This window comes from Python bivittatus, unplaced genomic scaffold (assembly GCF_059951505.1).
Source record: "Python bivittatus isolate LINGU-HERP-01145 unplaced genomic scaffold, Pbiv_v1 ctg000470_np1212, whole genome shotgun sequence".
Lineage (NCBI taxonomy): Eukaryota > Metazoa > Chordata > Lepidosauria > Squamata > Pythonidae > Python > Python bivittatus.
The window spans coordinates 37,970-65,337 of record NW_028277065.1 but is presented as its reverse complement, the minus strand read 5'-3'; the positions used below and the strand labels follow the sequence as shown (position 1 = coordinate 65,337).

The 27,368-nt window shown below is 37.6% G+C and overlaps 1 pseudogene; it reads right to left on the bottom strand.

The window, feature by feature from the left end:
* Positions 1 to 96: 96 nt before the first annotated feature.
* LOC148215492 (vomeronasal type-2 receptor 116-like) lies at positions 97 to 14,179 on the bottom strand (annotated as a pseudogene).
* Between the last annotated feature and the right edge of the window lie 13,189 nt (positions 14,180 to 27,368).

Below are 27,368 nucleotides of genomic sequence, written 5' to 3'. Positions count from 1 at the left end.
ATTGTCATATAGAAGTAACTCTAAGAAATTTTAGGAAGTGGAGTGACCTAAACATGTTAATGAATTATGCATTACAACAAAACACAAAAAATAAAGTTACTTTTCTTTCCTTATTAAATGTTCTTTCTTGTTCATTTCAGGCCTCAATAAAATGATATAGCATTTGGGGGAAAATATGCATCCCAGTAGGCCAGCACTGGAGGACAAGATGGAGAAGATCTCCATGGCTACCATGGATTTTCCTTTGGTGCTCAGGTAGGTTGGAACAAAGGACAGCCAAACGCTGCAAAAGACCACCATGCTGAATGTGATGAATTTGGCCTCATTGAAACTGTTGGGCAACTTCCTGGCTTGGAAAGCCACATTAAAGCTGACAGTAGCCAGGAAACCCATGTAACCCAGGACACAGTAAAACATGATCACTGAGCCCTCATTGCATTCCATTATGATTTCCCCCTTCAGCGAGTGCAAGTCTGTATCTGGGAAAGAAGGAGAGGTACTCAGCCACACTATGCAAATTCCCACCTGGATGAAGGAACCCAAAAGGACAATAGAATTGGCCAATCCCTTCCCTACCCATTTTCTCATTCCAGAGCCTGGTTTAGTTGCCATGAACGCCAGAATCACAGTCATGGTTTTTGCCAATACAGACGAAAGGGCCACTGAGAAGATAATGCCAAAAGTAATTTGCCGGAGAAGACAAGTCACCTTTTCAGGCCTTCCAATGAAGAGGAAGGAGCAGAGGAAGCAGAGGAGAAGGGAGAGGAGGAGGATATAAGTGAGGCTCCGGTTGTTGGCTTTGACAATTGGAGTCTCTCGATGCATCCAAAAGATTCCAAGGACAAAAATTGTAATCAAAGAGAAAAAAAATTGCCAGTATAATAAAGAGGATTCCCAAAGTTTCTTCATAAGAAAGATAGGTCAATTCTTTGGGAATACATTGATTGTGGACCCTGTTGGGATACTGATCTTCTGGACATTTCATGCAGGCATCCTTATCTGGAAAAAGAAAACTCTTTAAATATATCAAGAATTCTATCAATATATATGGTATCAGAGCAATTTTGGTCCATGTTGGATATTTAGTAAAAATAGGGTACAAATACTTACTTTTTAAATGCACAAATATCTAGCAATCTCATATATTACATTGACACCTGAGATCATTTATTTATTAATGTAATAAGACTACAATTATGTAGATATCTGTATGTTCCCCATACATTTCAAAGGCATTGAGGTACTTCTTTTTGGCTACCGAGAAAAGGCAGCAGTTTGTGAAACTTTTCAAATTGATATGCATAGTAAATATGGGCTTCTGCTGGAGGAAATATGGTGGAAGTTTCTTCCAGCTGAAGCTCTGCTGAGATGGAATGTTAAAGGCGGTTAATTTGGTGTCTCAAGAATTTTTTCTGAGACACAAAGCAATCTCCAGGCAAGGGGAAGCCATTGAATTGCAACTCCAGTCTTCCAGAAAGCTATAGCTTATCGATCGAATGTAGATCACAAACAAATGGTGAGTAATCGGCTGCGAAGCAGGTGGAGCAGCTCATCGATGCTGAGTTTAAAGCCTCTTCAAAGAGACATTACTTCCAACCACCCCACCTGTAAAAATCACTTTTACTGTATGTTATTTAAAGAATTTAAAGAGGCTATCTCCATTACAGAAATATCTGTTCTCTTGGTTGGCTTTTCATTATTTTTTGGGACTTCTAAAGTCTGTTTTATTGGATTTGAAGGATTGAAATATGAGCATGCAATCTGGAACCTTTAATGTTTTGTAAGACATTTTCTACATTTTTAGGAGACTATTTTTATTTATATTTTACTTTTGCCATTAAAAATGAAGATCTTTATATAAGTGTTTATATAAAGAAAGTTTTGGTCTGCTGATTTTTCTAAGCTGTGATTAGTTGCTGATTCCCACCCCCCCACCCCCCCGAATCTTGCTGTTTGTTGTGGCTGTTTAGCTACATTTGGATTTGGGAAATATTACCTTTGGCCACAAGAGGGAGTGAAAGAATTAAATTGGAAATCATCGAAAGGAAGAAACAGTTTTCTTTTTGTTTTTTTTAATATTTAAGTAAGGGGGGAAAGAAGAAGAAATAGAAATAATGGCCACTAGAAAGCATATAAGGTGTGGGTTTGGTGTACTTGACTGGATGAAAGGTATGTTTGAAGAATATACTCTAAAAATCACACAAACCATTATCCAAAGTGCTAATCAAATATTTGACTTAAGGTTTGCTGAACTTGACAAAAGGCTTGAGCAAAAATTGGACAAAATTGAAAAGGAACTGGAAGAAGAAAACAGAAAAGTTAATGACAGGGTTGATTCATTGGAAAGTGAAAGGCATCTAGAGCTGGACAAAGCTGCATTACTGGAACTGAGGGATAAAGAACTTTGCTTAAGGTCCAGGGAAATTTCTGAGATTAAAGAAGAAAACTTAATAAATATGATGGATGAAATAGAGAATTTTTTTTGTATAAATTCTAAATGTGCAATTGTATATGGTAAGCCAAGAGATGTGTTGGTTTTCCAAGTACACTTTGACTTTAAATTTAACACTGTAAATGTGGATATAATTGTGCTTAAAGAAATCAGTAAGGATTTTAAGGAAGGGAAAGGATTATGTTGTCTTGACAGATGTTTTGAAAAAGAATAAAATTCCCCTTTTTTAGGAAAAATTAGAAGGGATAGGATGAACTAAGTTTTAAAATAAAAGAATAGCTAGAATTAGAAGGTTTTATGTGTTATTGGTTTACCTATATGCAACTGTTTGAATGTCTTAAGTTGGATGAAAAGAATTATAGATTTCCTAATGAAATAATTTACTTTGTATATAATGATGAATATGTTAAAATGTATAAGACGGTGTTATAGATGAACCTGGAAGATGAATAAGTCAAGAAAGATGGAAGGACCTACCAACACTCACAGTGGAAGAATGGATTATTACATTAATGGACCTGGCTCAAATGGTGAAATTAACAGCATTAATAAGAGATAATACCATTTCCAAATTTGTCTGCTTATGGCAATCCTTTTTAGATTACGTGCTTGTGGGAGAAAAAAATGAAAGCTTTGATTGCGGGTTTTAATAATTAGGGGTTTGTGTTGATAGAAATAATGTTAATTTTGATTAATTAATGATAAGTGATTAACTTTTTCTTAATTTGTATTTATATCTGTATGGGAGATAGTCAGAAGTCACTTTTCGTTCTATCTTTCTATCTTCACTGTTTTAGTTTTTGTCTTTTTTCTTTTAGTTCTATTTTCTACCTTTACTGTAATCTATGTTTTGTTTTTAACTGCATTTTGTAATATAATATAATATAATAACGTTCTTAAAAAAGGAAATCTGAAGTATGTGTTTTTAAAAATTTGCTATGTGTTCATATTACAATCAGTAGCATCTCCCCCCCCCCCCAAGGAAAATAAGCAGTGATAAAACCTAATGCCTGGATAAGACTCTAGCCCATTTCTGTAGAAATTTATATATCTGGTGGGTGGGGGTGGGGAGAGGAAAGGGTGCTGACTGAAAATAAGAAAAGAAAGTCTCTGATCCTCTTACCCATCTATTCAATTTTTCTTACAATTTGTCACCAACACGCCCCCATTGCTACACAGGTTATTATTTATAAATGTGTGGCTTATTACCTTAAAGTTTAGTATGAATTCAAAAGCAGCTTAACTAGGATGTCAGGAAGGGGAAAGTCAGCCCTAACCAAAAAGGTGTCATCCTTGGGCCAAACTGATATTAAATCTTAGTAACAATACGATTCATATTAGTGCTTTGTGTCCTGTTTGTTTAGGTGTGAAATGAGGTGATGGAACATCTCCTCATCAGCCATTTCAATTTGAAACAGTAGCATTTTAAACTTCAGAGACCTAAAATATTAGAAGTGATCATTAAAGACAAAAATTCTATTTTCGATATTAAAAGCCCACAATTTGATAAATCATTTTGATATGCAGTTTTTAAATAATGAATGGAAGAAGGAATCCCCATTGCATCTGAACAATAAAAATAACCTTAACATCTCTGTCCAAAATTTGAATAGATATCAGACTATTATTACTGATCATCAATGTATTTGGATCAAAAAAGAATTAGTAAATTATCAGGTTGTTAGCAATGCAATAAGAATTATCAAAATTAAAAGACAAGGCTTTGGGATGCCGTATATACTAAACTGATACTAAGACAAGGTTTAATATTTTCAGATGTCAGTATTCTTTTGAACTGTTACATGGAAATTGACACCCAGACGGTGGAAATAGATTCTCCATGCCTTTCCTATTGCCTAGAAACTAGTCTTTCAACATTGGAAGTGTAAATATGTGGTCCAGATTACCTCGGTCTATGGATGAATTACTTTAAAAATCCTTCATGTATGGAGGGTTACAGTAAAATATGGTCAAATGTGGATATTGTTTATTGAAACTTATATTTATAACTTTATTTACATACAGTATATAAATGCATGAGATGACAAAGAGAGAGAGAGAGAGATTGGTAGATATTTCCATTCTCTCTCTCTCTCTCTCTCTCTCTCTCTCTCTCTCTCTCTCTCTCTCTCTTTTCTTTTCTTTTCTTTCTATTGTTTTATTTTCGTTATTGTTCAACTTGTTGTACTTAAATAAATAAGGGCACTGGGCTGGGTTTTTTTCTGGTCAGTTAGCAAAAGCCATTTCTTTCTCCTACCTATTTTGTCAGAAATCAGCCCTTCTGTGCAAGGCACGCAATCATAGCAGCAAAATTTCTCTCCTTCTTTCTTCTTTCTGCTGTAGCCTGGATAGCAGTGGTCATTGCACACAGAGAGAGGCAGCACCTGAACAGAAACCCATATGAAAGAAACAGGAAATAAAATGCCATATATTGTTGAGGGGAGGGAATTGGGATGGATTGAGTAATATTATCAAACTAATCCTGTATACATTTCTCACGCCCCTGAAAATGGGCAGCTTTAAGGGCTGTTAAAATTTTACTACCTAGACATTAAGAATGGGAGAAGCTCATGTATTTACACAATCTGACTTTATTTTGATTGGCCATAACTGATTTTTCTTTTATAATGTTGTTTCTAAAGATGGTTTGAAAGATGATTAAAAACCTGGCTGCCCATATTCTGTTGAGGATGAAATATTTCAACAGATAAAATCAATTTGGCACTAGCTACATTGGCAATCTGTATATTTCAGATACCATTGACAATACAAATCTTTTAATCTGCCCTGGATAAGGTCTTATTAATGCAGCATATACATTTATTATTTTATACTGTATAAAATATCATATGGAGGGTTCAAGAACATTTAAAGATCACAACATAGTCTTTTTCAATTACTGTCAAGTATTTGAGAATTGCTTCAAAGGACACTTTGGCCTTGTATTAGTTTAGACTCTGCAGTTTCTTCTTTAGTTTAGACTCTGCACCTTCTTCTCACCTGGTTAAAGCTTCTGTGCCATACAATTTGATTGTCATTAAGAGCTAATTCTCTGCCTGCTGGAGCCCGAGGTTCCAACGTTCCAACCTTGACCCGAGCAAAGGAATTATTTGGGAAAGAGACCCAGTTGATAATATCAAAATCTATAATCAGTTCTCTGTTTTCATCAAAACTAAAAGCATCTCCCATACTGTTGTTGAATAAAATGTTTTTTAAGAAATGATGAAGCTAGGTAAAAAAAAGAACATGCAAGAAAGGGATAGTAACGTTTTGAAATCACACCCAGTGAAAAAACTACTTCAAACACCAACACACTGCTTTGAAAAGTACAGCTGGGATTTTGAGGTGTCATAGACAAAATGGCTGCATGTTCCAAAATTACACCTCCCCTTTTCAGCTTATTCCCATTGGATAAATTAGTATGTTTTGGAAGGACATTATCCCTACCAGCTTAGAGTGGAGGTTTCCTTGTACCTTAGCATTGTATGTTAACACTTTCTTTCAAAACAGTGAATGTAGGCATTATGCTGTGCAAATCTTTAAAAAGCAGATATCCTTCAACAAAGGTTTAAGCAGGGATCGCCTCAAAGCTTCCTCACAAAGCAAATTTACCCCTCAATTCTAAGGGTGAAAAGAAACAGCCGTTATAATTCTCCATGCTTTGTTTTGTAACCTTTGCTCGGACTTCTCTAGGACTGTGAAAATTCAGCCTTTGCTTGTTTTTTTTTTTAGCTTTTTTGTTTGTTTGTTTTGTTTTTTGCAAATGATGAAAGACACTAAGTTGGACTGCTAGTCCTCTAGCATTTGGAAAACTGGGAGAAGCTAAAAGGAGTCAATAAGAGACCACCAAGTAACTTCAAGGCAATGTAAACATCTTCTTCAAGCAAATGACATGGTCTCCTCTTTATTAATGAAGACTTTTTTATCAGCATTATAGGCAAAATGCTAACCTCCACCCTTTTATGTTTCAAGTTCAACCTGTACAAACCATGCCATACATGTCCTATAGCGTGGATAAAATGTGTCAGGGCAAAGAATTTGGTACAAGAATTTTTAGGAACAGAAGGGAAATTGGCTCAAAAAGATTAGTCTAAACCAGGATTGGATAATCTTCAGTTTATGATTTAGCCCTCAGCCAAATTTTGTGACACCCAAGTTATTGAGACTGAAATTATTTGGCAAAGCTAGCAATCTTCAGTGATATAGATATAATCCAATGTAACTGTTAGGTCAAAGTGAAGGTTGGAAGACTCCTTTCTACTCATTTCACCTTCTAGGTCTCCCCAATATCACATCAATAAGGTTTGTTATGCTAATATCTCCCATGTCTACAACATCAGTGCATATCCAGTCATATTTCCTATTCCTCTTGGAAGCCAAAATAAATTAATATCTGAAAGTACAGCTCTTAGCCAAAACAACAGTGCCTGTCATGATTTTATATTATGATATACCAATTGTCTTCAAACTGTTGCTGTGGTTATTGTTGTGGTTATTTTAAGTACCTGCCATGGTTTTACATTATGAAATGCCAATCTCTCTGCTTCTAGAAATCTTCTACTCCTGGGTCTGGACATGTATAAAACATGCAAGGAATGTGCCACAATATGGACAGCATTGTAGATGTTGTAGCTATGACCGCTCATGTTCATTTCAAAAAATATACTAGGCAGATTCTCTAACTTCTCATCCGCAGTGCATAATACTTTGTTATCTTCATTTACACTGGAAATGTGTAATGGGCAATCAAATGCCTGTTCCCAAAAATTCTGAAGGAAATTATCTTCTTTTGTCCAGGATGGCCTCACAGTGTAAAGAAATTCTTGGAATCCGGGTGGTTCTTTTGAGCAAGGTGTGAATGATAGGGCACCATGGAAACTCTGAATATCCCAAAGTCTCTGAATGGACAGCGATTCAAAATTCCAATGGGACGTAACAATCCACACTTTACCCAGAGTTGGTAATGAAGTAAAACTCGCTAGTAAGATTATCACTCTCAGATTTTGCATAGATGGTTTAGCTCCATATACAAAGCATACCCTTACTTTTTGATCCATGAAAAGTTGATCATATCTTAACTCCACTGAAATCAAGTGTATATATTCATCCAAATATGTCCTCTGTGGTGTTCTAAGTATGAAAGCATAACAAATGTTGTTTTGGGAAAGCAATGGTATAATTTTCCTCAAAAACATATCCCCATAATCATCATCCACAGCCAACAGCCCAATCCATGTCCATCCAAAATGCTGAAGTAATCGGATCACTCCAGTGTATTGATAGACTTCATTTGGGACCATCTGGTATAAGAGTGGAAATATATTTTTGCTACCATACACTGGTGTAAATGTTCCATAAGTGAGCTTAAAAAAAATATACAGCACATTATCAGAAGGATTAAGAGAGAATTATAACTATAGTTCATCTTTAAATTAAAACTAAATTTTTATCTCTTTTTATGGATTTTTTTTTTTTAGTTTTAGTTTTAGTTCAGACTCCATGAGAGTTGTGTGGCTATAATACATTTAAATAAACAAATAAATCTGATGCAGAATAAGGCTACTTAACATTGCTGAGAATTAGGTAGTGCACATAACTTATATCAGCTACAAAGACAGTGCAGTGTTTAAATGAAACAAAACTAAATGTCAGCACTTCGAGATCATCTTTGAACTTATACTTTGTGTAAAAATAGCAAAATACAACCCCACCACCACCACCAGAGAGGGAAATAGAAGTCATATAAACTCCCACACACAGGGAATGACATTATGGAACACATGTATCTCTCTGGTCTGAGAGCTTGAAGGAAGGTAGACTCTACATCTCATTCTGATAGATTCCAAGATCAAGTCTCACCACCTGAGAGCTGATGGATTAGAAGGAAAGAGACAGTGTCTTTTTTTCTGTGGTCCAACCTTTCTGGAACAAACAGGCATTTGCCATCCTTCATCACCTTTGAGGGGACTGCAAAGAATCCTCAGGTTTTAAATAATTAATTATCATATAGTTGATTCATATTTATATTTATTGCATGTACTATACAGCATTCTCCTTATCTTGTGAAACTTTTACTCCGAAAACAGCCTCAAGTCATTTTAAGGAATTAAATAATATAAACCATTTGGGATTTCTAGGAAGCCATCTCAAGGGCCTACCTGTGGAATCTTATAGTTGGCAAGAATAGTGGCCATAATGGATGAAGCTTCTGTCAAACGTCCTCCTATGGCAGCAATAATTTTTTTCTTTGGATCACAGGTGAAGTTGGGGACAAACCTATGATGTGTACAAAGCAGGCTCACGGTGGCCTTATAGGTTATCCTTGCAGTGAAGTAGTTATTCACAATGTGGAAACCCAAAGTGATGTTCGGTAAGAGTTCGAGGTTCTTGCTGATCTCTTTTACAGCAAACACCAAAGCAAGGATTTGCTGATATACCTTTGACACAGAACTGCAACAAAACTTCCAACAATGAAATGATATGAACAGTACATTGCTATCCTCTATACTCCTATGCTGGATGTCTCAAGTAATTAGGAGAAAGCAACACTTTGGCTTTGCCTAAGTTGGCAAATAGTTTGGGTCAGTCCATGAGAAAGCATGGTTGGTTTGCTTCATTTCCTGGAATAACTATCTTTGAAAAGAAACAGGATACAACCCAAAACTGACAAATCAATTAATTAATGAAAACACATTTTAAATTCTTATGAAACTTTTAAGGGTTGTTAAGTTTGCCATGAATCCATTTCCCAAGTTTTCTCTTCTTATATATTATAAAGCCTTATTATTTCTTTTGAAAATATACACCTTGAATATTTGAATCTTGAAGTATTTATATGCAATAAAATGAAGCAAATCAGAAGATTGTAATACATAGCAAATACTGCATTTAACAGTGACCTATTCTAGACGTTGTGGTAAGACATGTTTTGCTGCTACAGTTGGCAAATTTACAAATTATCCTAAATGATTAATCGCAGTTTATAAATCACAAAGCCTGCATTGAAAAAACATCTAAGTGAACCTCAGAGGAATCACATAAGAGTTTACTGAAGTGTGCGAAGCCAGATGGAGTTTTCTGCTCAGTGGCCATACTTAAAAGAGAGAGCCAACTATCTAACAGAAAATTCCTAACAACTTTGGGGTTATGAACATTTTCAAAGACTTATCACTTTATAATCCTGTTGCTTAATTTTCCCATAATTATTTCATACTCAGTGGTCTAAATACACACACACACAGATATTTATATAGAATTCCTTACACCACTTCATTAATCACCATCCGAGAGGGCTCTTCTGTGAAGGAAGGGCTGTTGTGAAAGAAGAAGGCTTGACTGACAATTGCCCCAATGATAACATTTCCTGGCTGAGCAAATTGATGGGGTATAGGAAGGGGGTCATCTGGTATGCTACAATGGATGGCATCTGTCTTGCCTAGAATACAGAATAGAAACACAAGGGGCAATGTTGTTATCACCCCCATCCTATTTCTGACAATTCCCATCCAGAGGCAGATTCTTCTTCTGTTTCTGTCCCCACAGCATTAAAGTGACTGGTTCCATTTTCTTTCTCCTTTACATGTATGGCTTTCCAAGACTTTTTTCACAGCAACAGAATACTTCCAGGATAAAAGTATTACCATTTTTATAGTCCCATGTCTCTCTTTAGTTTCCAGATTTCAGGCTCAGTGGGCACATATGGGGGTTTGGCTGTATTTCTACTGAGACTGTGAGTTTTACTTCCACCTTAGGCATGAAGCCCGATGGGTGACCTTATGCCAGTCACTCTCCCTCAGCACTAGGAAGAATGCAGTGGCAAATCACTTCTGAAAAACCTTGCCAAGGAACTGCAGGGAGTAGTCCAGTAGTCACCAGGAGTAAAAAAAAACTGACTCAGAAAAAGAAATTGATTACCCGCTTTGAAGGATAAAAGTGGGATAAAGATTTTCCCATCATTGTTAAATTAAATCAATAAAACACTGCTGTGCTGACCTGGTTTTACAAGTAATAAAGGTTCTGTTTGTTCAGTCAGTGTGGCAAAGAGAAAGTCCATTGTCTAAAGCAATCTAAGCTGACAGCACATACATACATAGTTTGTCTCTCAGTCTCTCAAAAAGTATATTTTCCCATTTATCAGAATTAGAATAAGAACAATAAGGAGAATAGGGACGTAAGAAAAAAATGCATCTAAAGACTGTAAGGGAATGAATTAGAGATAAGAGCTCCTGAAATGTGAGGGTCAGAATGGGAAGGCTTCACCTGACAGCTCTGCACAAATACTTCAGTAATTAATCTTTTAAACATGTGCGTATCATTAGACTATTTATAAGAATCTCAAGAGTTTCTGTTAGGCCTTGTATGCATTTTCCAGGAATGATAAAACAGAACCTATAATTTTGAGAATGGTTGGGGAAAAACCCTAGTCCTCCTCCAATCTCTCCTGAGAAAATGGCTAGAAATGTGTATTTAATTGCTGTGATTTACTTTGACTTTTATCACATAACAGTAGCATGAAACCTTTCTGCAAACTTCAGAGAAATATTCAATTCAGCCTTAACCACAAAATATATAATTAGTATACATCAGATACAAAAACAATGGGATAAGCAATGAAAAGTTATTTTAAAGGTACACTTTTGCCATTGCCTTGTCCAAGCTGTGTGTGTGTGTGTTTACTTTCCAGTCTAGCCTATAGCCCTGTGATTCTCTGGTTCTCTTTCCTGTAAACACTAATCCCAGGATGGTCAAAAAGTAAATATGGCAGCTGTGATCAAAGCCCTGCTCCTTTCTCTAGCCTTCTCTCTCTATAGGTGCATTAGATCTAGGGTATGTACAGTGGTTTGGAGGGTTAATAACTTGTGGCAGAGGAGTAGTCAGAGTGAAATTCATAAAAAAAAATAATCATGATCTTCCTGTTTTTTTTTAAACTTTATTACAGTCAATTAGACCAGTACAATATTAAAAAGAAGGGAAAGACATGAAATATGTCCAATCCAAATAAGGGATTATATAACCGAAGTATACTAGTCAAGGTACTTGTCGATTATAATTAAAAGTCATTTACAATAATTTGTACACCTGGCTTCAATTGTCCTAAAATTACACATTATAAACCATTAAAATTAAGAGTTAATATCAGTTTTTGAATACATAAATATAGAAACACAGAATGCTTATATCAATTGTTCACAATAATACGTCGGCTCTTAAGAGCTGCTGCACAAAATCTTGCCACCTGCACTGTAACATTACTCTACTCATCTTTGAGGAGAATTTGAAGATATTCAGCATCCGGTCTGCCAGGATATCTGCTGATCATTGGAGAAATAAATTTTGTCCGTATTTCTCTATAAAATGGACACCGTAAGAGGACATGCCCAGTGGTTTCCACTTCCCCAGAACCACATGGACACAGCCTTTTAACCAGTGGGACTCCCTTATATTTACTGTCCAGCACAGCTGAAGGGGGTACATGGCATCGGGTGAGTGAAAAGGCCTCTGGTAGTTCACTACCTCTAGCTCCCTGAGATATCTGGCGGCGGCTACAGTATATCTAGTGGATTCTGGGGCCATAAATGATGGAACTTTTCTAGATCGGCTTGCCTCTCCATGTCTTCCACCCTTTGTCTCAGGTTCAGTTTTGCCTTGTCAAAGCCCAGATGAAGTAACGAAGGTGGGGAGACGCCTAGCCTTGCAAAATTACACTTGACAGATGAAGAAACAAATTTATCTTGAAGAATTCATGGAGCAAGGCCTTGAGGGAGAAGGTTAAGTTTTAACCATAGATTTAAAGATGACAAACAAATTCTTGATTCAACCTTTAAAAGGCCAGTCTCCAAGCGCAAGCAGGCATTTGACACACAGCGAGGCAATTGTAGTGTATGGCACTTTTATTTCCCAAGTTTCAATAAAATGCCAATAAGAAGACTTGAGGTGAGACTTCTGATGAATAGCAGATGTATTTTGATCAAGACACAGCTGGGTGACCCCAATCAACACATTAACAAGAGATGTTGATGGAATCACACCTCACAAAACAAACACCGGAGGATTTATAGACATTTAAATCTGTAATCAGATAGTACATCCCCTCATACCCATACAAGGGATTTTTGGGACGGTCTGAGCAAGTGAAAGGTGGTTCTTACGAAGGTAAACTTAAATGTAACTTTTTCTTCTGGTTACCAAGGGAATGGCATACCAGATTCTTCTTATCTTTCTCTAGAATGTAGGGCCTCACAACTGTTGCAAAAAGCTTGGTACAACAAACAGCTTGTACTCGGCTAATTGCTTACTCGAAGACAATCGGGCATTCAGCAAAGAGATGGGGGTGGGGGGGAAGAAACCAGTGCTCTTTACAAAACAAAAGCAGGTTAACCCTTTAGAAATAAAATAGAGTGCACTGTTACAGGTATGGTTATACATTATGTGAAGCATATATATATATATATAAAATATAAAATTGTGTATATATAGAATATAAAATTGTGTATCAAAATAATGCCCTTCAGTAGGATTGCTCTTAAAAATTTGGACTGGACTCTCCCCAGGGGTAAGAAGGAGGAGGAGGAGGGCCCAAGGTGTGTCCCGTACAGCATCTGAGCAAGCGATTTCGCCTGGAAAAGTTTAATTGCAGCGGGGACGTAATGTCCTCCTTTTAAATGTAACAGTTTGAGGATGGCGTTAGCTGACCTCTGTGCAACCGCAGCTGCATATTCGCAATGCGCAGTCCTTGAGCCAGTGGCATGTATGACCACACCCAGATATTTAAAAGTAGTCACCTGTTCTATACTGTGTCCATTGAGGTACCAACGTTGTGTTCTTGGTCTTTTGGCAAATGCCATAACCTTGGTTTTCTGCAAATTGATTTCCAGTTTATCTTTATTACAGTACTGGAAGAAGACTCGCAGGGCTCTTTTTAGGCCCACTGATGTCCTGGAAAGGATTACAGCGTCATCAGCATAAAGCAATAGGGCAATACTGCGATATTTTAGGGGGGTGATGGTTTGGATTATTTATCCATTTAGTCATATCATTAATGTAGAAATTAAAGAGCAAGGGAGCCAAAGTGCACCCCTGTTTAACCCCCTTTTTAACTTGTATCGATTCTGTGAGAGCCCCTTGCATATTACACCTGACCTTGAGGGTCATGTTAGAATGTAAGACACGTAATAAATAGAGAAGCCTACGATCAATAGAGGCAGCTTCTAGCTTCTCCCATAGCTTGAATCTGGTGACAGAATCAAAGGCTGCCTTTAAGTCTATAAAGGCAGCATATAGTGAAGCCACTCTGCTGGACACATATTTTTCAATCAAGTGCTGGAGTACCAAGCATCGGTCAATTGTGCCTCTCCCCTCTCTAAAGCCTGCTTGTTCTTCAGCAATCAAATTGTTGGAGTTCAACCAGTCCTTAAGTTTGTCTTGCAGGTGTTTAGCATAAAGTTTGCTAATTAAGTTTAGCAAACTTATTGGTCTATAATTTGCAGGGTCATCTCTATTTCCCTTCTTAAAAATTGGGACCACAATCGCTAAGCCCCAGTCCACTGGAATATTTCCTGTGGAGTCGATATAGGTAAATAGTGATGCCAGGACTGAGGTCCACCACTCCCTATTATTCTTCAGTAGTTCTGCCGGGATGAAGTCAGCAACCAGGGGCCTTCCGTATCTTAAGTTGATCAATAAGAGATTTAATTTCAGACATTGAGACTGGCTGCCATTTGGGTACATCCTTCAAGTTGTACAGTTTTTCCTCACTGGGGGCGTCTTCATACAGACTCCGAAAGTGAAACTCCCAAACAGCATGTGATATATGAAAATCTGTTGGAGTATATGTTCTAGTAGTTTGGGAAGCTATTACATGCCAAAATAAGGAAGAGTTCTTACTCTTTACTGCCTCTGTAAGCCTTTCCCAGGTGGACCTGATGTCTTGCCTCTTCTTGTCTGCCACTAGTCACTTGTATTGTTTTTTGAGAATAAGAAGATGTTTAAGTGCCATTAAATTCCTGACTCCAGTCTCAGTTTTGTATATTTTATATGCTGAGGTAGGGGCTTTCTTTGCTTCCACACAATCCTTATCGAACCATGGCTTTGATGCAAGGACAGGCCTCTTAACTGAGAGGTCAGGATCTTGTGCCAAGAACAATTGTAACTTTTGCACTAAGTTGTTATATAATTCCAGTGGGTTTCGAGAAGGGTTGACTATTATAAGGTCCGATCGCAATGTTTGAATATTTCCCTCTGCTAAAGCTCTCCTTACCTTCTGATCAAGGGATTGGGACCAGACGACTCGACATCTTGTTAAGCCAGCAGAAGAAATTGCAGGCCTGAAATAAGCCTCAGGAGGCGTTTGCCAAAAAGAGGTTTTCAATTGTATAGAGAGCGGTAGATGGTCACTTTCCAATGTTGGTAAAACTTCAAAGAGTTCTATATCTTGTATTAGGTCCATAGATGTTAGAATATAATCAATGGTGCTGGTTCTGGCTCCTGCCATAAATGTCACTTCTCCAGGATAATCTCCTATATGCGAGCCATTTGTTATAAAGAAGTTGAGCCTATTTGCCATTTTTGCGAGGCAAAGGCCAGCGTAATTTATTCCTTTATCTTTACAGAGTTGATTTTGGGGGATGTTAATTGAATCGAAGTCCTCCGCTGGGGGATGTTGCTGATATTTAGCATACAATGCATAATCGTCCGTCCCCAATCTGGCGTTGAAATCTCCACCTACTAAGACTCTGGCATTTGCATGTTCCATGAGGAGATTACTAACATAGTGTTCCAGTTCCATCCATAACGCAGTTACTTCAGATTTTCTTTGTGTTGGCGGGAGATAGACATTGATTATTAAAAGTGAGTCTAGCTCCACCTTGAGCAGAACGGCCATAGCCAAGTGCTTTAGAGGGGAAATAGATACTGTCTCTACTCTCAAGGAGGTTGATATCAGTATACCCAGCCCTCCTTTCAGTCTCCCTGGTCCTTTACCTGACCTTCCCTTTAATTTAAATGAGTAGTAGCCATTAAGCAAAAGGTCATTATCAGTCCATGTCTCTTGCACCAATATTATGTCCTTGCTTATCAATGGATCAAAGTAATTTAAGCCTCTAAATCGGTGCCATCCGGCTACATTCTGCGATAGGATGTTTAGGGTGTTTATCATGCACTGGTCTGCATAATGTCAATTTTCATTCTCAGTGGTAAACACGGTTGTGGAATAATTATTACAGGCAGGGGGAGCACAAGTTGGTTTTATAGCTCTTTGTAGCTCTTTTCCTTGTTGCAAGCTATCAGATAATAAGTTGGTCATTGCAGTTTCCTCACTATCATCCCGTATATTTAAACATTTCTTCATTGTAGAGATGTTGATGTTTTGCTGAGGAAATGTATTGTCACGAGTCTGGGAGCCTGGTGGTGCCAGGTTTATTAGTGACTTTGCTATAGAAAATGTTGCTGTCAGTGTCTCTCTTAAATCATCCAATCTTTGTATAACATCTACTTGCTCCGAGTTTGGGAGCTCTCCGAATAAATCAATCAGCATTCCTTCAGGCATTTCCTCCACAGACTCCCTGTCAGTATCACGCACAGTCTGTTGATTATTACTCTGCTTACTCAGAGCTGTTGCTGTTACACCTGCTTCGCATTTACCTGTAGATGAATTACGGCAATTGGTTTTTAAAGCAATGGTGTTCTCTGTGTCAGGCCGATCCAAAAGTGGGCTCACTTTCTCTGAGGAGAAGACACGTATTGGAAATATCTCAAAGATACTCAGAAAGGACTTCATTCTGAAAAGCATGCTGGGGACTATAGACTGCTTAAAAGTTAACAAAACTCGAGAGCAATTTCTTCTGGGTGGCAGCCATTTGGCATGCATTAGATCTATCAGGGAACATTCACAATGTAACAGCTGACTCAAGGATATCATCACAGCTCTTCTAATGACCCATCTCCCTCTATTCACTCTGTTGTCATATATCTGCAAGGAGATCTGGTTAGTTTGTAGGGAGTAGTTAAAATTCTCCCCACTCAGACCTTTCCCCCGTTGAGGGCATCCTTTCTTACGTATAATCACATTGGGGGTGGGGCTGTCTTTAGTTTCTGTATAATTCCCTTGAGGGCCATCCATGAGGGCAGTAGTAGATATACTCCTGTTTTCTTCAATTCTATTTGAGTTACTTTTAATAAACTCCACAAGGGACTCCGTCAGCAAGTTGATTTTGTCCTTAACTGTTGTTAAAAGTTCAAAGATTGAGATAACTGTATGTGCTGTAAGCAAGCATTGTCTAGATATAAAGTCTGTTACATTCTCCCTCTTTAAGTCTGCAACATCCTCCTCCTGCATGCTTACAGCCGCTGCCGACCCGGCCACCACAAACTGGGGTGGGGAGGCATCCCCCACCCAAGGGGAAGAAATCTCCGAAAGCTGCCAACTTCCCAGCTCAGCCCATAAGTCCCATTCCAATGAACTCTGTGTGTTAACTCCATCTGAGAAGGAAGTTAGAGTCGAATTACTTACTTGAACAGCTTCCTTATTAGATGTATATTCATCCAGTTTCTGTTGCTTCAATGGTTTCGGTAGGCTCTGTGTTATAGAGTGTGCAGATTGTCGCTTTTTCCTTTTTCCCATTCTAGAAAGTTTGTTTCAAGAGATGCCCAGAGGAGCCCCGATCATGGTATTAGCAATCCTGAACTTGGATGAAGCTAAAAAGCTCTGAATCTTCCTGTTAGATATTTGAGATTAATTCATTTACTATCAACTTGACAGAATATCTTCAAAAGCAGAGTATGGGCTGGTCTTTTAAGTGATCAGTATCAGTGCCTTCTCTGGTCAGGGAAAAATGATAAAGACTTTTTAAAAGATTGAAAGCCTTAAATGGGCATTTTGCTGAAAGGAAAAAAGACTGAACTTTATGGATTTGGGGATTAAAAGGGTTAGACAGGGAGGGGAAAGATTTTTCTGCCCACATAGCACTAGTTTTCAGTCTTTATTCAACTCCAGAAAACATCAGAAACAGCTATTAGTCTGCCATATGCTCATTGCCCTATTAAGAGTGCTTCCTTTATTCTTTGCTGTTCATGGAACACTTTTACAATCTTTATGAAGAACAATTTTGCCATTTTTTTCCTCAGCGGCAGTTTCTTCAGCAGTGGCAAAATCCATACTTGTGGCTTTTGCTTAGAAGAGAAGAGAAGAGAAGAGAAGAGAAGAGAAGAGAAGAGAAGAGAAGAGAAGAGAAGAGAAGAGACTGATGAAAGTTGTGCTCCTTAGATGAAATCTGATTCAAGCCAGCATTTTGGATAACATTCATTCTGTTACCATTTTGTATCTGATGTATACTAATTACATATTTTGTGGTTAAGGCTGAATTGAATATTACCTCTGAAGTTTACAGAAAATTATGGACCTGAGCATGGATCCTAAACTTTAATCAAGGCGTTATATTCAAACTCATGCCTTTGGGTACACATAGGAGCACATAGTTCCCTAACAGGGTTATTTAGTACCAATTAAGGGTCAGGCAAGGATGTACAATGGCTCCCATCTTGTCTAATCTCTACATTAACAATATCCCAAAATCCCCTCATTCAACAGATATGCATATGCCTAAAGACAAAAGTAAGGGGGGACGCGGTGGCGCAGCGGCTTAATGATGCTGAAAGTTGCCGGCCAGAAATGGTTGATGCTTCAGCGGTTCGAGTCCAGCCTTCGTGTTAGCAGGGTGAGCTCCAGTTTCCTCCCCAGTTCCTGTCAACCCAACAGTTCGAAAACTCACGTGAGTAGATAAATGGGTACTCTCACTCTGGTGGGAGGAAAAATGCTGGCGGCGCCTTGCAAAAAAGGAGTCGGGAGCAGTTGCCGATAAAGCGCAAAAAACTGTGCGCGCCCGAAAAGGGCGCGAAGCAATGGAAACCCCACCTCCTGTGCTCGCCAGCTGGGCTCTGCTTTAGGAAGGAGGCTCTGGCAAACCAGTTCTGAAACAATTGCCTTGAAAACTGCAAGGACTCATCCAAGTAGTCACTGCAGAGTCGGTAACGACTGAGTGCCGATTAAAAAAAAAAAAAAGTCAAAAGTAAACATGTAAATATTCTGCTTCATGCAGATGATATGGTATTGATGTCATACACCCAGGTAGCAATGAGAAGACTGCTATGCAGGTTTAGTTCCTACTGTGCACTCAACTACCTGAACATCAAGAAGTCCAAGACCACAGTAGCTGTTTTTGGGAAGAGGTGGACTGGATTGGAGCCTAGATAGGGAACATATTGATCAGGTTAAGTCCTGTATCTACTTAGGACTTGTTTTTACAGAAACCGATTCCTGGTTCCCCCATTTTAAGAGGAATTCTTTAAGGGATACAGCCTATGCCATAAGGCAGCTCATCTTGCAGAGCTACCCAGATATCCAAATTCCAATCATAAAGGTACGTATATAACAGCAAAATACTCCCAATGATTCTGTGAGGAACATGAGTTTCTAGAAGCTTCAGATGAATGGGATCGCCTTAATAAAACCGAAACAAAAAAGTGAAAGAAATTCATTTCTTGGCATGCAACTCCACTGCATCCCATCCAGGCTCACCCCTAAAAGGTTATGCCTTTAAGGCTCTGAGAATCCCATAAATGTAGTGAAGGAAATAGTCTTGTCCTGCAGTTGCTCTCAATGGGGCTCATCCAAACAGCCACATTATCACATATTCCTCCAATCCTTGAGTCAGCTAAAAGAATGCATTGAAAAAGGGAGCAATACTTTGGGAAAGGAGCCTACAACTTTATGCCCGTATACATTGGAGGGATACATTGGAGGATGGCAGGAGAAGCATTATGATGCAAGCCATGCCTTACATCATAATGCCACTCGTCTCATCCTGAATTTTTTGACACCCCCATACCTCCGCCCTGATATTTTAAACTAGGATAACAGTTTTAGAAGCCTGCTTGGAAGAACACAAGCAGTAGGTTCTCTGGAGAGTGGGTGAAGAGGTAGCCTAATCCTTGTCCACCAGCTCTTCACTGAAAAACAGAGTAAGAAAGCCTGCACATATGGACAGCTGTATTGATGTAGTTTCCAGGTGTATCAATTGACACTTTGGTTTCTCCAAGTGCTCCCTTTATCGTGCTTTGTTGTCATAATAATAAATAGAAATTAGTTGTCCCAGTGATTACCATGATAGTCCCTATGATTCTAACTATGGATATAACTGAATCCAAATCAACTATGATTAGTCATAATTAAAGTCCTATTGATTTTGATAGAGTTACTCAAACTATAACCACATGTTATTATACTGTACAACCTTTTTGAACTTCTTGTTTAGCCATCATTAATACTCAAATGATCAGCAGAGGTAGTCTATGCATTCTGAATCACATATTAAATGTTGCAGTCTCTGAATAATTGTAATTATCTTAGAATTACCAGATTTCTGCAGCCAAGAACTGGTAGTCCTAATTATATTGCTGCATATTACTTTTTAGCATACTTTTTAAATAAGGATTTTGCCTACAATAGTTAAAACTAATACAAACAAAAGTTAAAGGAAGAAAAAAGAATAAGAATAAAAAGGGCAAGAAAAAAGAGAAAAGAGAAAAAAATATGATAAAGAAAAAGAAAAGAAATATATAAAGAAGTGATTTCCAACCTTCATTACAACAAGTATAGACAAATTTAGTAACTCTTCATCCCCTATAAGGTTATAGACAGATATCTTTTCATTCCATCTCTCATCCTTTATCTATAATCAGATCCATAAAACATCAATTTTTCCACCCTGGTGTCAGCACAATGTCCACAAAGTGTTGCCAGAACTTAGCAAATAAGTGTCTTATTTTAACCTTGATCAAATAAACCTACTTTATATTCTTTATATACTTTATATATGTATTTTATATATATTTATATTATAAATGTAACTTATATTTATATTTATATTATGTGTTGGCAGGCACTTCCAAATTCTAGGCAAGCATTTTAACAATTGTGACAAGAAAAAGAACTGGGATGCAAGAAGGAAAGGCGCCAGACATATCTCTTACTTTGGTTTTGTTGCTCAACTCTTTCTCTTTAACTCCTTTGAAGCTTCAGATTTCTCCCTCCTGACAGTCTGGCATATGATCGGTATGCTGCCATTTGCAATCCACTGCACTATGAGACGGTGATGAATTGGAAAGCCTGCATTGAAATAATGATTCTGGTTTGGGTTACTAGTCTCCTCTATGGAATGCTGCATACCACTGGGACCTTTTCCATCCCTTTCTGTTCTAATGTTGTCAACCAGTTTTTCTGTGAAATTCCACAACTGCTAAAGCTACCTTGCTCTGGCTTCAATCTCATTGAAGTAGGAGTTCTTGTGGCCAGTTTCACTGGAGGATTAGGTTTTTTTATTTTGATAATTGTATCTTATGCCATGATCTTCAAGGCAGTGTTGAGAATCCCTTCTGTGAAAGGAAGGCAGAAGGCCTTTTCCACTTGTCTTCCCCACCTTATAGTCTTTTCTGTGTTTATGGTAACTTCACACTTGGCCTATGTAAGACCTCCCTCTAACACCCCAACTTACTTAGATGTAGCATTCACTGTCCTATATTCCTTACTTCCACCCCTGGTCAATCCAATCATCTATAGCATGAGAAATAAGAATATTAAATTTGTCATGTCTAAACTGTGGAGATTCTGACAATTTCTTTCAGCTGTGTTTTCTATTTGATTCTCTTGTCATTGAACTTTCTATGTCTTTTGCCTTCAGTTTTCTCAGGAAGGGAAAGCAATTCCAAAGGGAAACACAGCTGAGATACAGATCATATCCTTCCAGATTGTACTTTACCACTTGAGAAGTTGGTAAGCTACAATCCCATATCCTCGGTTTTTGCCATTCCAATCAGGTGGAGTTCAGGAGGGGAAGATGACTGAGAAGAGCTAGAAAGATCCTACTTCACTCCAATTTTGTTTAGGCAACTCCAAAGTTCAAATGATCAGAGGTGATAAAATATAAATTGTGATTTTAATTATGGAGAGTTAATTATGGGAAAGATAATTCTGTTTCTACACATCTTTGTCTCAAAGGACTTTTATCCACTGAAAACTTCTTTAGTTCCAACTCAAACTCTTTCTTTGCAGAGTTTGAGTTGGATCAAGTCAAATAAATGCAAATAATCATTATAATACAAGAATTTAGATATATTTGACAAACTAAAAAAATCACTTTCACCTTTTAAAGTTTGCTTCCTAAAATACCAAAACTGAATTAAATATAAAATTTCAGAAAAGAGACCTGGAAACTATGGGCATAATCTGAGGTCCTACCAGTATTCCTGATTGCCTTCTCTTACATCTATTTTATCTAGAACCAAAGCAGCATAAAGCAGTTCCTTTCAGTCTAAGCTTTGACTCACTCAGTTAGGTCCCTGAATTGCTAGCTCAGCTTGACTTGTGATGAAGCCTGGAGACCACAGACTCCTCTTTGTGATGTTATGCTGATGCTTGCTGCCTGAGTATGAAAGACATCTATTGACACTTTGTTCTCATGTCATTTCCCTGGAGATAAAATATAGTCATGGTATTCTCAGGTTGATGCTATATAGCTGAAGAAGGAAGGCTTTGCAGAATAAGGTTCTACCTCGCCCTCACTTTTAAACCCTAAACATTCTTAATTTTTAATTTATTCTTCTAATAAGTTTATGAGATTTTGATTATGTACATTTATGCTTTATGTTTATGTAAGCTCTGATCTGATCTAACTGAAAATAATAATAATAATAATAATAATAATAATAATAATTATTATTATTATTATTATTCAGTTTACAGCTAGTTAGTTTTGCATTTTGAATAATGAAATTGCTATTAATGTCTCAGGACATTGTGATATGGTTCAAATAAAAAAATTAATAGTCAATGCCCTATTAATTCTTTTTACGCTATATAATTTAACACAAAATTTGTAATTTTCTATACTTTGTGGTCAGAAGTAATGATGCTGAAAGGATTAATTCTCTTCTAGACATGAATGGAGATTACATAAGCAGTGGGCTGGAGGTGAATAGAAAATGTTGTCCATTCCTGTCTTCCAGAAACATTTGCTGGCCTATACAGGGCAATCTGGAGGTACAAATATATCTTAGAGTAAAGCCAGTGGATTCAATAGGACTGAAATTAGAAATGAAGAAAATGTACCCCATTCTCATCCCTGTTATTATCGAAGGCTCTGTATGTTTTATAGTTTATTTAGTGGAAGTTTCTCTGAATTCATCCCAAAATATATAATTAAAATGACATATTCAAGGAAGTTGTCAAACATCATGTCCATGGCAAAAATTGTATCAGGAGAAGAGGAGAAACATTCCTTTAAAACTGGAGAGCTAAATACAGCTTTGAACTCTTTCCACATTTTGTTAGGGATGAAATGAAGGCAACATTATGAGAACATCTACTTCAAAAACCATGGGAACATTTCATGCTTCAGGTAGAGGAACATGTTCCTACTATGGTGGAAAGAGAATCAGAGTTGGTAAAGTTTATTTATTTTCATTAATCAGTCAGATATACATTTACAAGGTATCACAAAAACAACAAAGATATAGATCAGAAATGCCTTATTTTCTTCCAAGTTAATTTTGTGGATAGATCAAGATTATGTAATTGCCACCATTCTAAAATGATAAACTGAGCATTCTGAGAGTGAATGTAATCTCCTCTCTTATCAGTTCTTCTCCAGGTAGCATGGAGATGGCACATTAATACATTCTGACATTTACTCATTCAGACATGATTATGAACAATTAAAACTTTATTCTCCAATAATATTCTATGAACAATTAGTATAGGGTATAATTTCAAGGTACATTGACAAAACTCATGCTTATTCTCACAGCATTAGTTTAGTCTTTATGGACTACCAATGCTCCTCTCCTCTCCTCTCCTCTCCTCTCCTCTCCTCTCCGCTCAGCTCAGCTCAGCTCAGCTCAGCTCAGCTCAGCTCAGCTCAGCTCAGCTCAGCTCAGCTCAGCTCAGCTGTTACTGACTTGCAAAACTTGACACAGAACCACAAAAGGATCTACAAGACCCAAGAGGTCAAAAGAAGAGGTGAGGGATAATCTAGAGAGAAAAGTTTGGACTTGCTACCTATCTGGAGAAGAGAGAATGGCCATTGAGTCAAATGAATTCTACACACTGAACAAGAAATGCCAGCACTGTTAATCTCTCTGAAGGTGAGAACTGGATAGAGCAATTTTATTCTGACACCCTTTGCTTGAACAGGACAGTACAAACTCAGCTGATCTGGACTTGTGACTCCTGCTCAAGGAGCAGGTGGTAGCCATAGCTAGGGGTCCTTCACAGATTCATCTTATACACCAACTGCACTCCTGGACTGAGAGGCCTTGCTTACATTCACTCGTACCCTGGACACTTCCCATCTTGTTTATTGCAATCTTCTTTGCACAAGCTGCCCTTGAAAACCATCCAGAAATTACAAGTCGTCCAGAATGCAGTGCTGTGTGCAATTTTGAGTGCCCCAAAGTTGTTCATGTTACACACTGCTGTGGTGAGCTGCACTGGCTTCCAGTTTCTTTCCCAGTGCAGTTCAAGGTGCTGGTTATCATCTTTAATCCCCTGAATAGCGCAGGACTAAGTTATTTGCAGGTTGCCAGTCCCTGAGGGAATCTGCTTGCTTTGCCAGGTCTGATACAGTGTGTGTGTCAGGCCTAGCCCAAGGAACTCCAGGAGACCATGCAGATTCAGTTCAGCAATGTTTATTAGCTACAACCTCTAGCAAGAATCTTCCCAGACTGAAACTAATTCCCAGGGTCAGCCAGTCAACACAGAGTGAATTCCTCAGGGAGGTGCCAGCCTCATCCTCTTATCTCTTCCCTGCCCTTCAGGAGACGAAAGAGGATGCTTCCTCCCTGAGTCTGGCCTTCATAATTCCATTCCATCACAGTGTGTGCTCCATGTCCTTTCTCTTCAATGTTTCCATCTAGTGGGACCTAGGCAGCACACCTTCACTCTTAGTGCCCTTGTGCTTTGGAACACCCTTCCCTCTGAAATCTGGTAGGGCCCAACCTCTTGACCTTCTGAAATACCTTGAAGACCTTGTTTCTCCCACAACCATTTGGGTTGTGTGTGGCTGGAGCCCAGTATAGTTCTTTGTTCCATGTAAAGTGTGTGTTTCTTTTAGGGGTACTGGGAGATGTTATGCTGATTTTTATGCTTCTATTTGTTTTTATTATTATTTGTAAGCTGCCTAGGGTTATGATACATAAGATATGACTATATAAATTTTAAAATAACTAAATTAGCACACTCTTCCAACAAAGTAAATAGCAGGCTGAAGACAAAGTGAAAGAGAGTCATCTGAGAACAAATTTCAGGTATAGGCTACAATGACAAATACATAAATAAAAACACTATTAAAGTTGTGTGCTGCCCAACTCCCAAAGACTCTGTGTGGGTCAAAACAATTGAAAAAAATTGCAATAAAATCAATAAAAGTTAAAAAGATGGCAAGTACAATAGTCCAGATGGAATGAAGCAAAGGGCCTCAATCACCCTCACCAAAGGCCTGGGTGAAGAGAATATACTTATTTTTCTGAAAGACATAGATCTTTTTTAAGAATAGATATGATTTGGATTTCTAAGACTTTGGCTAATAATGTATATAAAGTGGAGATATGTAATGGATGGCATGAGCGGGGAAGATTCTGGAATGAAATTCAAGGTTGTTAGGAGGGAGGAGAGACATTGCAGAGCAAGCACCTTCTCAGTCCTCAGCAAGAGCGTGGGAAGACAAAGAGAAGGCTGGCCCCTTCCTAGAGTCCCACAGGGTACATCCACTAGTTGCTTTAGCATAGGTTTAGTCTGGCAAGATTCTGTCTATAAGGTGCAAGCTAATAAAGGAACTGAACTGTATTGGATTGCCTCGTTGTTGTTCTTGGGCTGAACCTGACAAGATATTACCAAAGACACTTTCAGATCGTAATCCAGTGACTTTAACTTTTAAAAGGAAAAATGGATCTTTTAGATGGAGACTGAATGAGATGTTTTTACAAAAAGAAATTGTAGTGGAGGATTATAAAAAGAAGTTAAAGGGAGTTTTTGAGAATAATCTTAATAATGGTATAGAAGTAACTATAGATTGGGATATAAGTAAAGCTTTTATAAGAGTGTATTTAAAAAAAAAAAAAGGCAAGATAAAATGCAAATGATCTTAGATGAGATTTAAGAAAAGAAGAATTTAAAATATCTCCAGGGATGATAGCTATTACTTAGCAAATCAAGCTTTTACAACAGATAATGTGAATATGCAAAAAATGTATCACAAGCATTATAAGGTATATATAAGATATAAGGTCAAGAAATGTCCTCAGAAAAAGTGGATAAATACTTGCACAAACAGAATTTACAGAATATTACAGGTAATTAGGGACAAATTTTGAATGGACCTATAACAATAAGGGAACTGTGTGAAGGTATCAAAAAGACTCAAACAGGAAAGGTACCTGGTCCAGATGGGTTCTGGCCTCTTATTATTAATGTCTGAAGATTACCTTAACTTAAATTTAATACCTAAAAAGGGATAAGATTTGACTTTAAGAAGAAGTCTTAATATTGATATTGACCAATATCATTACTGAATAATGACTATAAGCTGTTTACCATGATTTTGGCTGAAAGGTTGAAGATGATTTTACAGGATTTTGATCATGAAGATGAATGTGGATTTTTACCTAAAAGACAATTACAAGAATCATATTAGAAGTGTTTTGGATACCTTGGAGCAACATAATGAAAAACAAGCTGCTTTGATATTCTTAGATGCAGAAAAGGCATTTGACAATTTGCATTAGACTTTTTTGTTCTGGAACATGTGGACCTTGGAGAAAATGTTATTAAATGGGTAAGATTGATTTACTCTTCTCAGAAAGCACTAATAATCGTTAATGGAGAAATAATGAAACCTTGTATGATTCAAAAAGGGACAAGAAAAGGAAATCTACTGTCTACACTTTGGTTCATTTTAGTTCTTGTGGTACTGAATAGAGACATAAGAGAAGATGAGAGAATTAGGGGGCTTAAGATTTAAAAAGAAATTTATAAATTAAGGGGATTTGCAGATGATTTAGTGTTAGTTTTGGAATATGTACCAGACAGAGTAGAAAAATTAATGGGGAAATTAAAGGACTTTGGTATGTTAGTAGGTTTTAAGATTAATAATCAGAACACAAAGATGTTAAAAAATATATGAAATTAGAAAATCAGATAGAACTGATGGAGAAAACTGGTTTTAAGATTGAGAAAAACTAAAATAGTTGGGTATTACTGTCACAAATACGAATTGCATACTATTTCAAAACAATTATGTTAAGACATGAAATGAAATTAAAAAGGACATGTTAAGATGGGAGAAATTAAAATTGTCACTGTTGCGGAGAATCTCTGTTTCATCAAGAATGATTTTGTTTGGACTTCCGGTGGAGGACTAATTGCAGAAGGTCCCTCCGGCTGAAGTTCCTCTGAAGCTGGAGCATTAAACGTGGTTAATTCGGTTTCTCAGGAATTTTTAGAGACATGAAGCATTCTCCAGGCAAGGGGAAGCTATCAAATCACATCACGTGTCTTCCGGACAGGTATAACTTATCAATCAAACGTGGATCACGAACGAATGGTGAGCAATCAGCTGGGAAGCAGGCAGATCAGCTTGTCAGCATCGTGTTTAAAGCCTCTTAAAGAGACACTACTTCCGACCACCCCACCTCTAAAATCAATTTTGTTGTAAGTTATTTAAAGAATTTAAAGAGGCTATCCCCACTACAGAAATATTTCTTCTCTTGGTTGGACTTTCATTATTTTCTGGGACTTTTAAAGTGTGTTGTACTGGATTTGAAGGATTGACATAAGAGCATGCAATCTGGAAGTTTTAATATTTTTAAGGAA